Below are 12969 nucleotides of genomic sequence, written 5' to 3'. Positions count from 1 at the left end.
AAATTTGCATAGCTTCCAGTCCAACGTCCTCTCATGTACCGAACGCTCCCAAACGCTCTAAAGCCTTATACCGGCAAGCCCTCACCGGGTAGATCTCTGGCTCCCAGGTAAAGCCAAATACTGAGCATGCAAGCACTAGGATCACAGAGAGAGAGAGAGACAGAGAGCGTCGGAGAGCTGTTGTCTTGTTAAAGGCCTGAAACGGCTAGTGAATAAGAGGGTCTGGACTTTCAGTTGTGACTGATTGTGAGAGGGGAAGATAAAGATTTTCTGCACCCAGCATGCCTTGCGATATACTTAGGCAAATGAGGTGAGAGCCCGACCAATCCCACGTCACTTCTCTGAATGCCTCCTCATCTGCATAAACAGAACACTTTCACAAAGGAGCAGAGTGGCGCAGCGGAAGCGTGCTGGGCCCATAACCCAGAGGTCGATGGATCGAAACCATCCTCTGCTAATTTTGCTTGATTTTCCTTCCAAGGACCAAGCTGTCATTTCCACATAGCCAGAAAGGAAAAGTGCAAGCTTGTACCAGCTATGTGAGAAAAGACTTCTCAACTATTCGTGTCTGTGTAATACAAGAGTGATCGTGAAAGGTACAACCCTGTACTTTGAAAGTAAAGACACACAATTATAACCATAAATGACTGGTGGGAGCTTCACACAACTTTCTGGGCATGCTTTGAATTTCATTCTTCCCTTTTTGTTCTGCTCTTATCTATCTCCTGGGCATTTCATGGAATGTTCTCTTTCTCTTCCCTGCTTTGCTTCACATGCTGCCTATATATGCTCATTTCTACTATTTGTACTGTTGCTTTTCATTTCTTCTCTTCTGCACAACTTTGTCCTTGGTTTCAATCCCCAGTTCCTTACCCTCTGCAAAAAACGTTCTACTGCTTCTCATGTTGGTATCTAAACCAAATGCACCATTGAAGCTGGTGCAAGATAGTCATTGATTTCTGCAACGTAATATTTAGAACCGAGAGCTAACACATCAGAGGGCGTTGGTGGTATAGTGGTGAGCATAGCTGCTTCCCAGGCAGTTGACCCGGGTTCGATTCCTGGCCAACGCACTGAAAATACTTATATATTCTGCAAGCAGGATATATTGTAATGCAACATGTCACAAAATGGAAATTTCATGAACAGATTAATCAGCCATATATAAAAAAATAAACAAATACGTGGGCAAACATCTCAATCGCACCTTCTGCTACATACATTGTCCTAATATATGATAAGTTTCATAAAGCAGAGTCACAACACACATGTGCTGGTAATAAATTTGTTACAGTGGGCAAACAATGGAAGGGCTGAGGCCCGACCAGACATTGTAACTCCAGCATCTCTATGTTAAAAAGCATTTCTAGGCAATATCTAGCCTCTGAAAAAAATATGCAAGATCCACCGATAAATCTGGCAAAAGTCCCTAACATTTTGTGCATACTTGTGCTCTCACCTGAATGTAGCGCCACCTTGTAGCTGTCGAAGGAAACTGCTGCTCACAAAATGTTTTATCAGAAGGCAAGTTGAGAGGAATCCAAGAGTCAGATGTCCATGGAAAGAACCACTCACTGAAGCAGGAATGTTGGAGGCTTCATATTCGCATAGTTTCCTGTCCAACGTCCACAACGCTCCCAAACGCTCAAAAGCCTCACACCGGGCAAGCCCTCACCGGGTATATCTCTGGCTCCAAGGTAAAGCCAAATCCTGAGCATGCTAGTGCTAGGATCACAGAGCGAGAGAGAGATGGTTCAAGAGCTACTGTCTTGATAAAGGCCTGAAACGGCTAGTGCCTAAGAGTGTCTGACTTTCAGTTATGACTGATTGTGAGAGGGGAAGATGAAGTTTTTCTGCACCCAGCATGCCTTGGGATATACTTATGCAAATGAGGTGAGAGCCAGACCAATCCCATGCTACTCTGCCTAATGCTCCTTATCTGCATAAAAAGAACACGTTCACAACGGAGCAGAGTGGCGCAGCGGAAGCGTGCTGGGCCCATAACCCAGAGGTCGATGGATCGAAACCATCCTCTGCTAATTTTGCTTGATTTTACTTCCAAGGACCAAGCTGTCATTTCCACGCTACCAGCAAGGAAAAGCGCAAGCTTGTGCCAGCTATGTGAGAAAAGACTTCTCAACTATCTGTGTCTGCTGAAATACAAGAGAGGGATCGTCAAAGGCTCCACACTGTACTTTGAAAGTAAAGGCACACAATAATAAGCATGAATGACTGGTGGGACCTTCAAACACTTTTATGTGGAGGCTTTGAATTTCATTCTTCCCTTTTTTGTTCTGCTCTTATCTATCTCCTGGGCATTTCATGGAATGTTCTCTATTTCTCTTCCCTGCTTTGCTTCCCATGCTGCCTCTATGTGTTCATATCTATTATTTGTATTGCTGCTTTCCATTCTTCTCTTCTGCACAGCTTTGTCCTTGGTTTCAATCCCAGTTCCTTACCCTCTACAAAAACTTTCTATTGCTTTTCATGTTGGTATCTAAACCAAATGCACCATTGAAGCTGGTGCATGATAGTCATTGAACTCAGGGTCCTAATGTTTAGAACCGAGAGCGCAAAGATCAGAGGGCGTTGGTGGTATAGTGGTGAGCATAGCTGCCTTCCAAGCAGTTGACCCGGGTTCGATTCCCGGCCAACGCAGTACAAATACTTATATATTCTGCAAGCAGGATATATTTTAAAGCAACATTTCACAAAATGGTAATATAATTAAGAGGTTAATCAGCCATTATATAAAAAATAAACAAATATGTAGGCAAGCATTTCGATCGCCCCTTCTGCTATATTCATTGTCCTAATATATGATAAGTTTCATAAAGCAGAGTCACCACTCACATGTACTGGTAAAAAAATATGTTACAGTGGGCAGACAATGAAAGGGCTGAGGCCCGACCAGACATTTTAACTCCAGCATCTCTATGTTAAAAAGCATTTCCTAGGCAATATTTAGCCTCTGAAAAAAATATGCAAGATCCAGCAATAAATCTGGCAAAAGTCCCCAACATTTTGTGCATACTTGTGCCCTCACCTGAATGTAGCACCACCTTGTAGCCGTCGGAGGTAACTGCAGCTCACAAAATGTTTCATCAGAGGGCAAGTTTAGAGGAATCCAAAAGGCAGATGTCCATGGAAAGAGCCTCCGACTGCAGCAGGAAGTTTGGATGCTTCAAATTTGCATAGCTTCCAGTCCAACGTCCTCTCATGTACCGAACGCTCCCAAACGCTCTAAAGCCTTATACCGGCAAGCCCTCACCGGGTAGATCTCTGGCTCCCAGGTAAAGCCAAATACTGAGCATGCAAGCACTAGGATCACAGAGAGAGAGAGAGACAGAGAGCGTCGGAGAGCTGTTGTCTTGTTAAAGGCCTGAAACGGCTAGTGAATAAGAGGGTCTGGACTTTCAGTTGTGACTGATTGTGAGAGGGGAAGATAAAGATTTTCTGCACCCAGCATGCCTTGCGATATACTTAGGCAAATGAGGTGAGAGCCCGACCAATCCCACGTCACTTCTCTGAATGCCTCCTCATCTGCATAAACAGAACACTTTCACAAAGGAGCAGAGTGGCGCAGCGGAAGCGTGCTGGGCCCATAACCCAGAGGTCGATGGATCGAAACCATCCTCTGCTAATTTTGCTTGATTTTCCTTCCAAGGACCAAGCTGTCATTTCCACATAGCCAGAAAGGAAAAGTGCAAGCTTGTACCAGCTATGTGAGAAAAGACTTCTCAACTATTCGTGTCTGTGTAATACAAGAGTGATCGTGAAAGGTACAACCCTGTACTTTGAAAGTAAAGACACACAATTATAACCATAAATGACTGGTGGGAGCTTCACACAACTTTCTGGGCATGCTTTGAATTTCATTCTTCCCTTTTTGTTCTGCTCTTATCTATCTCCTGGGCATTTCATGGAATGTTCTCTTTCTCTTCCCTGCTTTGCTTCACATGCTGCCTATATATGCTCATTTCTACTATTTGTACTGTTGCTTTTCATTTCTTCTCTTCTGCACAACTTTGTCCTTGGTTTCAATCCCCAGTTCCTTACCCTCTGCAAAAAACGTTCTACTGCTTCTCATGTTGGTATCTAAACCAAATGCACCATTGAAGCTGGTGCAAGATAGTCATTGATTTCTGCAACGTAATATTTAGAACCGAGAGCTAACACATCAGAGGGCGTTGGTGGTATAGTGGTGAGCATAGCTGCTTCCCAGGCAGTTGACCCGGGTTCGATTCCTGGCCAACGCACTGAAAATACTTATATATTCTGCAAGCAGGATATATTGTAATGCAACATGTCACAAAATGGAAATTTCATGAACAGATTAATCAGCCATATATAAAAAAATAAACAAATACGTGGGCAAACATCTCAATCGCACCTTCTGCTACATACATTGTCCTAATATATGATAAGTTTCATAAAGCAGAGTCACAACACACATGTGCTGGTAATAAATTTGTTACAGTGGGCAAACAATGGAAGGGCTGAGGCCCGACCAGACATTGTAACTCCAGCATCTCTATGTTAAAAAGCATTTCTAGGCAATATCTAGCCTCTGAAAAAAATATGCAAGATCCACCGATAAATCTGGCAAAAGTCCCTAACATTTTGTGCATACTTGTGCTCTCACCTGAATGTAGCGCCACCTTGTAGCTGTCGAAGGAAACTGCTGCTCACAAAATGTTTTATCAGAAGGCAAGTTGAGAGGAATCCAAGAGTCAGATGTCCATGGAAAGAACCACTCACTGAAGCAGGAATGTTGGAGGCTTCATATTCGCATAGTTTCCTGTCCAACGTCCACAACGCTCCCAAACGCTCAAAAGCCTCACACCGGGCAAGCCCTCACCGGGTATATCTCTGGCTCCAAGGTAAAGCCAAATCCTGAGCATGCTAGTGCTAGGATCACAGAGCGAGAGAGAGATGGTTCAAGAGCTACTGTCTTGATAAAGGCCTGAAACGGCTAGTGCCTAAGAGTGTCTGACTTTCAGTTATGACTGATTGTGAGAGGGGAAGATGAAGTTTTTCTGCACCCAGCATGCCTTGGGATATACTTATGCAAATGAGGTGAGAGCCAGACCAATCCCATGCTACTCTGCCTAATGCTCCTTATCTGCATAAAAAGAACACGTTCACAACGGAGCAGAGTGGCGCAGCGGAAGCGTGCTGGGCCCATAACCCAGAGGTCGATGGATCGAAACCATCCTCTGCTAATTTTGCTTGATTTTACTTCCAAGGACCAAGCTGTCATTTCCACGCTACCAGCAAGGAAAAGCGCAAGCTTGTGCCAGCTATGTGAGAAAAGACTTCTCAACTATCTGTGTCTGCTGAAATACAAGAGAGGGATCGTCAAAGGCTCCACACTGTACTTTGAAAGTAAAGGCACACAATAATAAGCATGAATGACTGGTGGGACCTTCAAACACTTTTATGTGGAGGCTTTGAATTTCATTCTTCCCTTTTTTGTTCTGCTCTTATCTATCTCCTGGGCATTTCATGGAATGTTCTCTATTTCTCTTCCCTGCTTTGCTTCCCATGCTGCCTCTATGTGTTCATATCTATTATTTGTATTGCTGCTTTCCATTCTTCTCTTCTGCACAGCTTTGTCCTTGGTTTCAATCCCAGTTCCTTACCCTCTACAAAAACTTTCTATTGCTTTTCATGTTGGTATCTAAACCAAATGCACCATTGAAGCTGGTGCATGATAGTCATTGAACTCAGGGTCCTAATGTTTAGAACCGAGAGCGCAAAGATCAGAGGGCGTTGGTGGTATAGTGGTGAGCATAGCTGCCTTCCAAGCAGTTGACCCGGGTTCGATTCCCGGCCAACGCAGTACAAATACTTATATATTCTGCAAGCAGGATATATTTTAAAGCAACATTTCACAAAATGGTAATATAATTAAGAGGTTAATCAGCCATTATATAAAAAATAAACAAATATGTAGGCAAGCATTTCGATCGCCCCTTCTGCTATATTCATTGTCCTAATATATGATAAGTTTCATAAAGCAGAGTCACCACTCACATGTACTGGTAAAAAAATATGTTACAGTGGGCAGACAATGAAAGGGCTGAGGCCCAACCAGACATTTTAACTCCAGCATCTCTATGTTAAAAAGCATTTCCTAGGCAATATTTAGCCTCTGAAAAAAATATGCAAGATCCAGCAATAAATCTGGCAAAAGTCCCCAACATTTTGTGCATACTTGTGCCCTCACCTGAATGTAGCACCACCTTGTAGCCGTCGGAGGTAACTGCAGCTCACAAAATGTTTCATCAGAGGGCAAGTTTAGAGGAATCCAAAAGGCAGATGTCCATGGAAAGAGCCTCCGACTGCAGCAGGAAGTTTGGATGCTTCAAATTTGCATAGCTTCCAGTCCAACGTCCTCTCATGTACCGAACGCTCCCAAACGCTCTAAAGCCTTATACCGGCAAGCCCTCACCGGGTAGATCTCTGGCTCCCAGGAAAAGCCAAATACTGAGCATGCAAGCACTAGGATCACAGAGAGAGAGAGAGACAGAGAGCGTCGGAGAGCTGTTGTCTTGTTAAAGGCCTGAAACGGCTAGTGCCTAAGAGGGTCTGGACTTTCAGTTGTGACTGATTGTGAGAGGGGAAGATAAAGATTTTCTGCACCCAGCATGCCTTGCGATATACTTAGGCAAATGAGGTGAGAGCCCGACCAATCCCACGTCACTTCTCTGAATGCCTCCTCATCTGCATAAAGAGAACACTTTCACAAAGGAGCAGAGTGGCGCAGCGGAAGCGTGCTGGGCCCATAACCCAGAGGTCGATGGATCGAAACTATCCTCTGCTAATTTTGCTTGATTTTCCTTCCAAGGACCAAGCTGTCATTTCCACATAGCCAGAAAGGAAAAGTGCAAGCTTGTGCCAGCTATGTGAGAAAAGACTTCTCAACTATTCGTGTCTGTGTAATACAAGAGTGATCGTGAAAGGTACAACCCTGTACTTTGAAAGTAAAGACACACAATTATAACCATAAATGACTGACTGGTGGGAGCTTCACACAACTTTCTGGGCATGCTTTGAATTTCATTCTTCCCTTTTTGTTCTGCTCTTATATATCTCCTGGGCATTTCATGGAATGTTCTCTTTCTCTTCCCTGCTTTGCTTCCCATGCTGCCTATATATGCTCATTTCTACTATTTGTACTGTTGCTTTTCATTTCTTCTCTTCTGCACAACTTTGTCCTTGGTTTCAATCCCCAGTTCCTTACCCTCTGCAAAAAACGTTCTACTGCTTCTCATGTTGGTATCTAAACCAAATGCACCATTGAAGCTGGTGCAAGATAGTCATTGATTTCTGCAACGTAATATTTAGAACCGAGAGCTAACACATCAGAGGGCGTTGGTGGTATAGTGGTGAGCATAGCTGCTTCCCAAGCAGTTGACCCGGGTTTGATTCCCGGCCAACGCACTGAAAATACTTATATATTCTGCAAGCAGGATATATTGTAATGCAACATGTCACAAAATGGAAATTTCACGAACAGATTAATCAGCCATATATAAAAAAATAAACAAATACGTGGGCAAACATCTCAATCGCACCTTCTGCTACATACATTGTCCTAATATATGATAAGTTTCATAAAGCAGAGTCACAACACACATGTGCTGGTAATAAATTTGTTACAGTGGGCAAACAATGGAAGGGCTGAGGCCCGACCAGACATTGTAACTCCAGCATCTCTATGTTAAAAAGCATTTCTAGGCAATATCTAGCCTCTGAAAAAATATGCAAGATCCACCGATAAATCTGGCAAAAGTCCCTAACATTTTGTGCATACTTGTGCTCTCACCTGAATGTAGCGCCACCTTGTAGCTGTCGAAGGAAACTGCTGCTCACAAAATGTTTTATCAGAAGGCAAGTTGAGAGGAATCCAAGAGTCAGATGTCCATGGAAAGAACCACTCACTGAAGCAGGAATGTTGGAGGCTTCATATTCGCATAGTTTCCTGTCCAACGTCCACAACGCTCCCAAACGCTCAAAAGCCTCACACCGGGCAAGCCCTCACCGGGTATATCTCTGGCTCCAAGGTAAAGCCAAATCCTGAGCATGCTAGTGCTAGGATCACAGAGCGAGAGAGAGATGGTTCAAGAGCTACTGTCTTGATAAAGGCCTGAAACGGCTAGTGCCTAATAGTGTCTGACTTTCAGTTATGACTGATTGTGAGAGGGGAAGATGAAGTTTTTCTGCACCCAGCATGCCTTGGGATATACTTATGCAAATGAGGTGAGAGCCAGACCAATCCCATGCTACTCTGCCTAATGCTCCTTATCTGCATAAAAAGAACACTTTCACAACGGAGCAAAGTGGCGCAGCGGAAGCGTGCTGGGCCCATAACCCAGAGGTCGATGGATCGAAACCATCCTCTGCTAATTTTGCTTGATTTTACTTCCAAGGACCAAGCTGTCATTTCCACGCTACCAGCAAGGAAAAGCGCAAGCTTGTGCCAGCTATGTGAGAAAAGACTTCTCAACTATCTGTGTCTGCTGAAATACAAGAGAGGGATCGTCAAAAGCTCCACACTGTACTTTGAAAGTAAAGGCACACAATAATAAGCATGAATGACTGGTGGGACCTTCAAACACTTTTATGTGGAGGCTTTGAATTTCATTCTTCCCTTTTTTGTTCTGCTCTTATCTATCTCCTGGGCATTTCATGGAATGTTCTCTATTTCTCTTCCCTGCTTTGCTTCCCATGCTGCCTCTATGTGTTCATATCTATTATTTGTATTGCTGCTTTCCATTCTTCTCTTCTGCACAGCTTTGTCCTTGGTTTCAATCCCAGTTCCTTACCCTCTACAAAAACTTTCTATTGCTTTTCATGTTGGTATCTAAACCAAATGCACCTTTGAAGCTGGTGCATGATAGTCATTGAACTCAGGGTCCTAATGTTTAGAACCGAGAGCGCAAAGATCAGAGGGCGTTGGTGGTATAGTGGTGAGCATAGCTGCCTTCCAAGCAGTTGACCCGGGTTCGATTCCCGGCCAACGCAGTACAAATACTTATATATTCTGCAAGCAGGATATATTTTAAAGCAACATTTCACAAAATGGTAATATAATTAAGAGGTTAATCAGCCATTATATAAAAAATAAACAAATATGTAGGCAAGCATTTTGATCACCCCTTCTGCTATATTCATTGTCCTAATATATGATAAGTTTCATAAAGCAGAGTCACCACTCACATGTACTGGTAAAAAAATATGTTACAGTGGGCAGACAATGAAAGGGCTGAGGCCCGACCAGACATTTTAACTCCAGCATCTCTATGTTAAAAAGCATTTCCTAGGCAATATTTAGCCTCTGAAAAAAATATGCAAGATCCAGCAATAAATCTGGCAAAAGTCCCCAACATTTTGTGCATACTTGTGCCCTCACCTGAATGTAGCACCACCTTGTAGCCGTCGGAGGTAACTGCAGCTCACAAAATGTTTCATCAGAGGGCAAGTTTAGAGGAATCCAAAAGGCAGATGTCCATGGAAAGAGCCTCCGACTGCAGCAGGAAGTTTGGATGCTTCAAATTTGCATAGCTTCCAGTCCAACGTCCTCTCATGTACCGAACGCTCCCAAACGCTCTAAAGCCTTATACCGGCAAGCCCTCACCGGGTAGATCTCTGGCTCCCAGGTAAAGCCAAATACTGAGCATGCAAGCACTAGGATCACAGAGAGAGAGAGAGACAGAGAGCGTCGGAGAGCTGTTGTCTTGTTAAAGGCCTGAAACGGCTAGTGAATAAGAGGGTCTGGACTTTCAGTTGTGACTGATTGTGAGAGGGGAAGATAAAGATTTTCTGCACCCAGCATGCCTTGCGATATACTTAGGCAAATGAGGTGAGAGCCCGACCAATCCCACGTCACTTCTCTGAATGCCTCCTCATCTGCATAAAGAGAACACTTTCACAAAGGATCAGAGTGGCGCAGCGGAAGCGTGCTGGGCCTATAACCCAGAGGTCGATGGATCGAAACCATCCTCTGCTAATTTTGCTTGATTTTCCTTCCAAGGACCAAGCTGTCATTTCCACATAGCCAGAAAGGAAAAGTGCAAGCTTGTACCAGCTATGTGAGAAAAGACTTCTCAACTATTCGTGTCTGTGTAATACAAGAGTGATCGTGAAAGGTACAACCCTGTACTTTGAAAGTAAAGACACACAATTATAACCATAAATGACTGGTGGGAGCTTCACACAACTTTCTGGGCATGCTTTGAATTTCATTCTTCCCTTTTTGTTCTGCTCTTATCTATCTCCTGGGCATTTCATGGAATGTTCTCTTTCTCTTCCCTGCTTTGCTTCCCATGCTGCCTATATATGCTCATTTCTACTATTTGTACTGTTGCTTTTCATTTCTTCTCTTCTGCACAACTTTGTCCTTGGTTTCAATCCCCAGTTCCTTACCCTCTGCAAAAAACGTTCTACTGCTTCTCATGTTGGTATCTAAACCAAATGCACCATTGAAGCTGGTGCAAGATAGTCATTGATTTCTGCAACGTAATATTTAGAACCGAGAGCTAACACATCAGAGGGCGTTGGTGGTATAGTGGTGAGCATAGCTGCTTCCCAAGCAGTTGACCCGGGTTCGATTCCTGGCCAACGCACTGAAAATACTTATATATTCTGCAAGCAGGATATATTGTAATGCAACATGTCACAAAATGGAAATTTCACGAACAGATTAATCAGCCATATATAAAAAAATAAACAAATACGTGGGCAAACATCTCAATCGCACCTTCTGCTACATACATTGTCCTAATATATGATAAGTTTCATAAAGCAGAGTCACAACACACATGTGCTGGTAATACATTTGTTACAGTGGGCAAACAATGGAAGGGCTGAGGCCCGACCAGACATTGTAACTCCAGCATCTCTATGTTAAAAAGCATTTCTAGGCAATATCTAGCCTCTGAAAAAAATATGCAAGATCCACCGATAAATCTGGCAAAAGTCCCTAACATTTTGTGCATACTTGTGCTCTCACCTGAATGTAGCGCCACCTTGTAGCTGTCGAAGGAAACTGCTGCTCACAAAATGTTTTATCAGAAGGCAAGTTGAGAGGAATCCAAGAGTCAGATGTCCATGGAAAGAACCACTCACTGAAGCAGGAATGTTGGAGGCTTCATATTCGCATAGTTTCCTGTCCAACGTCCACAACGCTCCCAAACGCTCAAAAGCCTCACACCGGGCAAGCCCTCACCGGGTATATCTCTGGCTCCAAGGTAAAGCCAAATCCTGAGCATGCTAGTGCTAGGATCACAGAGCGAGAGAGAGATGGTTCAAGAGCTACTGTCTTGATAAAGGCCTGAAACGGCTAGTGCCTAAGAGTGTCTGACTTTCAGTTATGACTGATTGTGAGAGGGGAAGATGAAGTTTTTCTGCACCCAGCATGCCTTGGGATATACTTGTGCAAATGAGGTGAGAGCCAGACCAATCCCATGCTACTCTGCCTAATGCTCCTTATCTGCATAAAAAGAACACTTTCACAACGGAGCAGAGTGGCGCAGCGGAAGCGTGCTGGGCCCATAACCCAGAGGTCGATGGATCGAAACCATCCTCTGCTAATTTTGCTTGATTTTACTTCCAAGGACCAAGCTGTCATTTCCACGCTACCAGCAAGGAAAAGCGCAAGCTTGTGCCAGCTATGTGAGAAAAGACTTCTCAACTATCTGTGTCTGCTGAAATACAAGAGAGGGATCGTCAAAGGCTCCACACTGTACTTTGAAAGTAAAGGCACACAATAATAAGCATGAATGACTGGTGGGACCTTCAAACACTTTTATGTGGAGGCTTTGAATTTCATTCTTCCCTTTTTTGTTCTGCTCTTATCTATCTCCTGGGCATTTCATGGAATGTTCTCTATTTCTCTTCCCTGCTTTGCTTCCCATGCTGCCTCTATGTGTTCATATCTATTATTTGTATTGCTGCTTTCCATTCTTCTCTTCTGCACAGCTTTGTCCTTGGTTTCAATCCCAGTTCCTTACCCTCTACAAAAACTTTCTATTGCTTTTCATGTTGGTATCTAAACCAAATGCACCATTGAAGCTGGTGCATGATAGTCATTGAACTCAGGGTCCTAATGTTTAGAACCGAGAGCGCAAAGATCAGAGGGCGTTGGTGGTATAGTGGTGAGCATAGCTGCCTTCCAAGCAGTTGACCCGGGTTCGATTCCCGGCCAACGCAGTACAAATACTTATATATTCTGCAAGCAGGATATATTTTAAAGCAACATTTCACAAAATGGTAATATAATTAAGAGGTTAATCAGCCATTATATAAAAAATAAACAAATATGTAGGCAAGCATTTCGATCGCCCCTTCTGCTATATTCATTGTCCTAATATATGATAAGTTTCATAAAGCAGAGTCACCACTCACATGTACTGGTAAAAAAATATGTTACAGTGGGCAGACAATGAAAGGGCTGAGGCCCAACCAGACATTTTAACTCCAGCATCTCTATGTTAAAAAGCATTTCCTAGGCAATATTTAGCCTCTGAAAAAAATATGCAAGATCCAGCAATAAATCTGGCAAAAGTCCCCAACATTTTGTGCATACTTGTGCCCTCACCTGAATGTAGCACCACCTTGTAGCCGTCGGAGGTAACTGCAGCTCACAAAATGTTTCATCAGAGGGCAAGTTTAGAGGAATCCAAAAGGCAGATGTCCATGGAAAGAGCCTCCGACTGCAGCAGGAAGTTTGGATGCTTCAAATTTGCATAGCTTCCAGTCCAACGTCCTCTCATGTACCGAACGCTCCCAAACGCTCTAAAGCCTTATACCGGCAAGCCCTCACCGGGTAGATCTCTGGCTCCCAGGAAAAGCCAAATACTGAGCATGCAAGCACTAGGATCACAGAGAGAGAGAGAGACAGAGAGCGTCGGAGAGCTGTTGTCTTGTTAAAGGCCTGAAACGGCTAGTGCCTAAGAGGGT

General features: G+C 43.7%; 5 non-coding genes across 5 annotated transcripts; all 5 read left to right on the top strand.

Moving 5' to 3' along the window:
• Positions 1 to 2586: 2586 nt before the first annotated feature.
• TRNAG-UCC (transfer RNA glycine (anticodon UCC)) lies at positions 2587 to 2658 on the top strand. Its single transcript has one exon. It is a non-coding gene; the product is annotated as a tRNA-Gly (tRNA).
• Positions 2659 to 5772: 3114 nt separating this feature from the next.
• Positions 5773 to 5844, top strand: TRNAG-UCC (transfer RNA glycine (anticodon UCC)). The gene has a single exon. It is a non-coding gene; the product is annotated as a tRNA-Gly (tRNA).
• Positions 5845 to 7377: 1533 nt separating this feature from the next.
• TRNAG-CCC (transfer RNA glycine (anticodon CCC)) lies at positions 7378 to 7449 on the top strand. Its single transcript has one exon. It is a non-coding gene; the product is annotated as a tRNA-Gly (tRNA).
• A 1512-nt stretch (positions 7450 to 8961) lies between these two features.
• Positions 8962 to 9033, top strand: TRNAG-UCC (transfer RNA glycine (anticodon UCC)). The gene has a single exon. It is a non-coding gene; the product is annotated as a tRNA-Gly (tRNA).
• A 3114-nt stretch (positions 9034 to 12147) lies between these two features.
• TRNAG-UCC (transfer RNA glycine (anticodon UCC)) lies at positions 12148 to 12219 on the top strand. The gene has a single exon. It is a non-coding gene; the product is annotated as a tRNA-Gly (tRNA).
• The last annotated feature ends 750 nt before the right edge of the window (positions 12220 to 12969 follow it).

The sequence above is a fragment of the Lissotriton vulgaris genome, chromosome 9 (genome assembly GCF_964263255.1).
Source record: "Lissotriton vulgaris chromosome 9, aLisVul1.2, whole genome shotgun sequence".
Classification (NCBI taxonomy): Eukaryota; Metazoa; Chordata; class Amphibia; order Caudata; family Salamandridae; genus Lissotriton; species Lissotriton vulgaris.
This window is presented reverse-complemented; position numbering and strand designations above follow the sequence as displayed.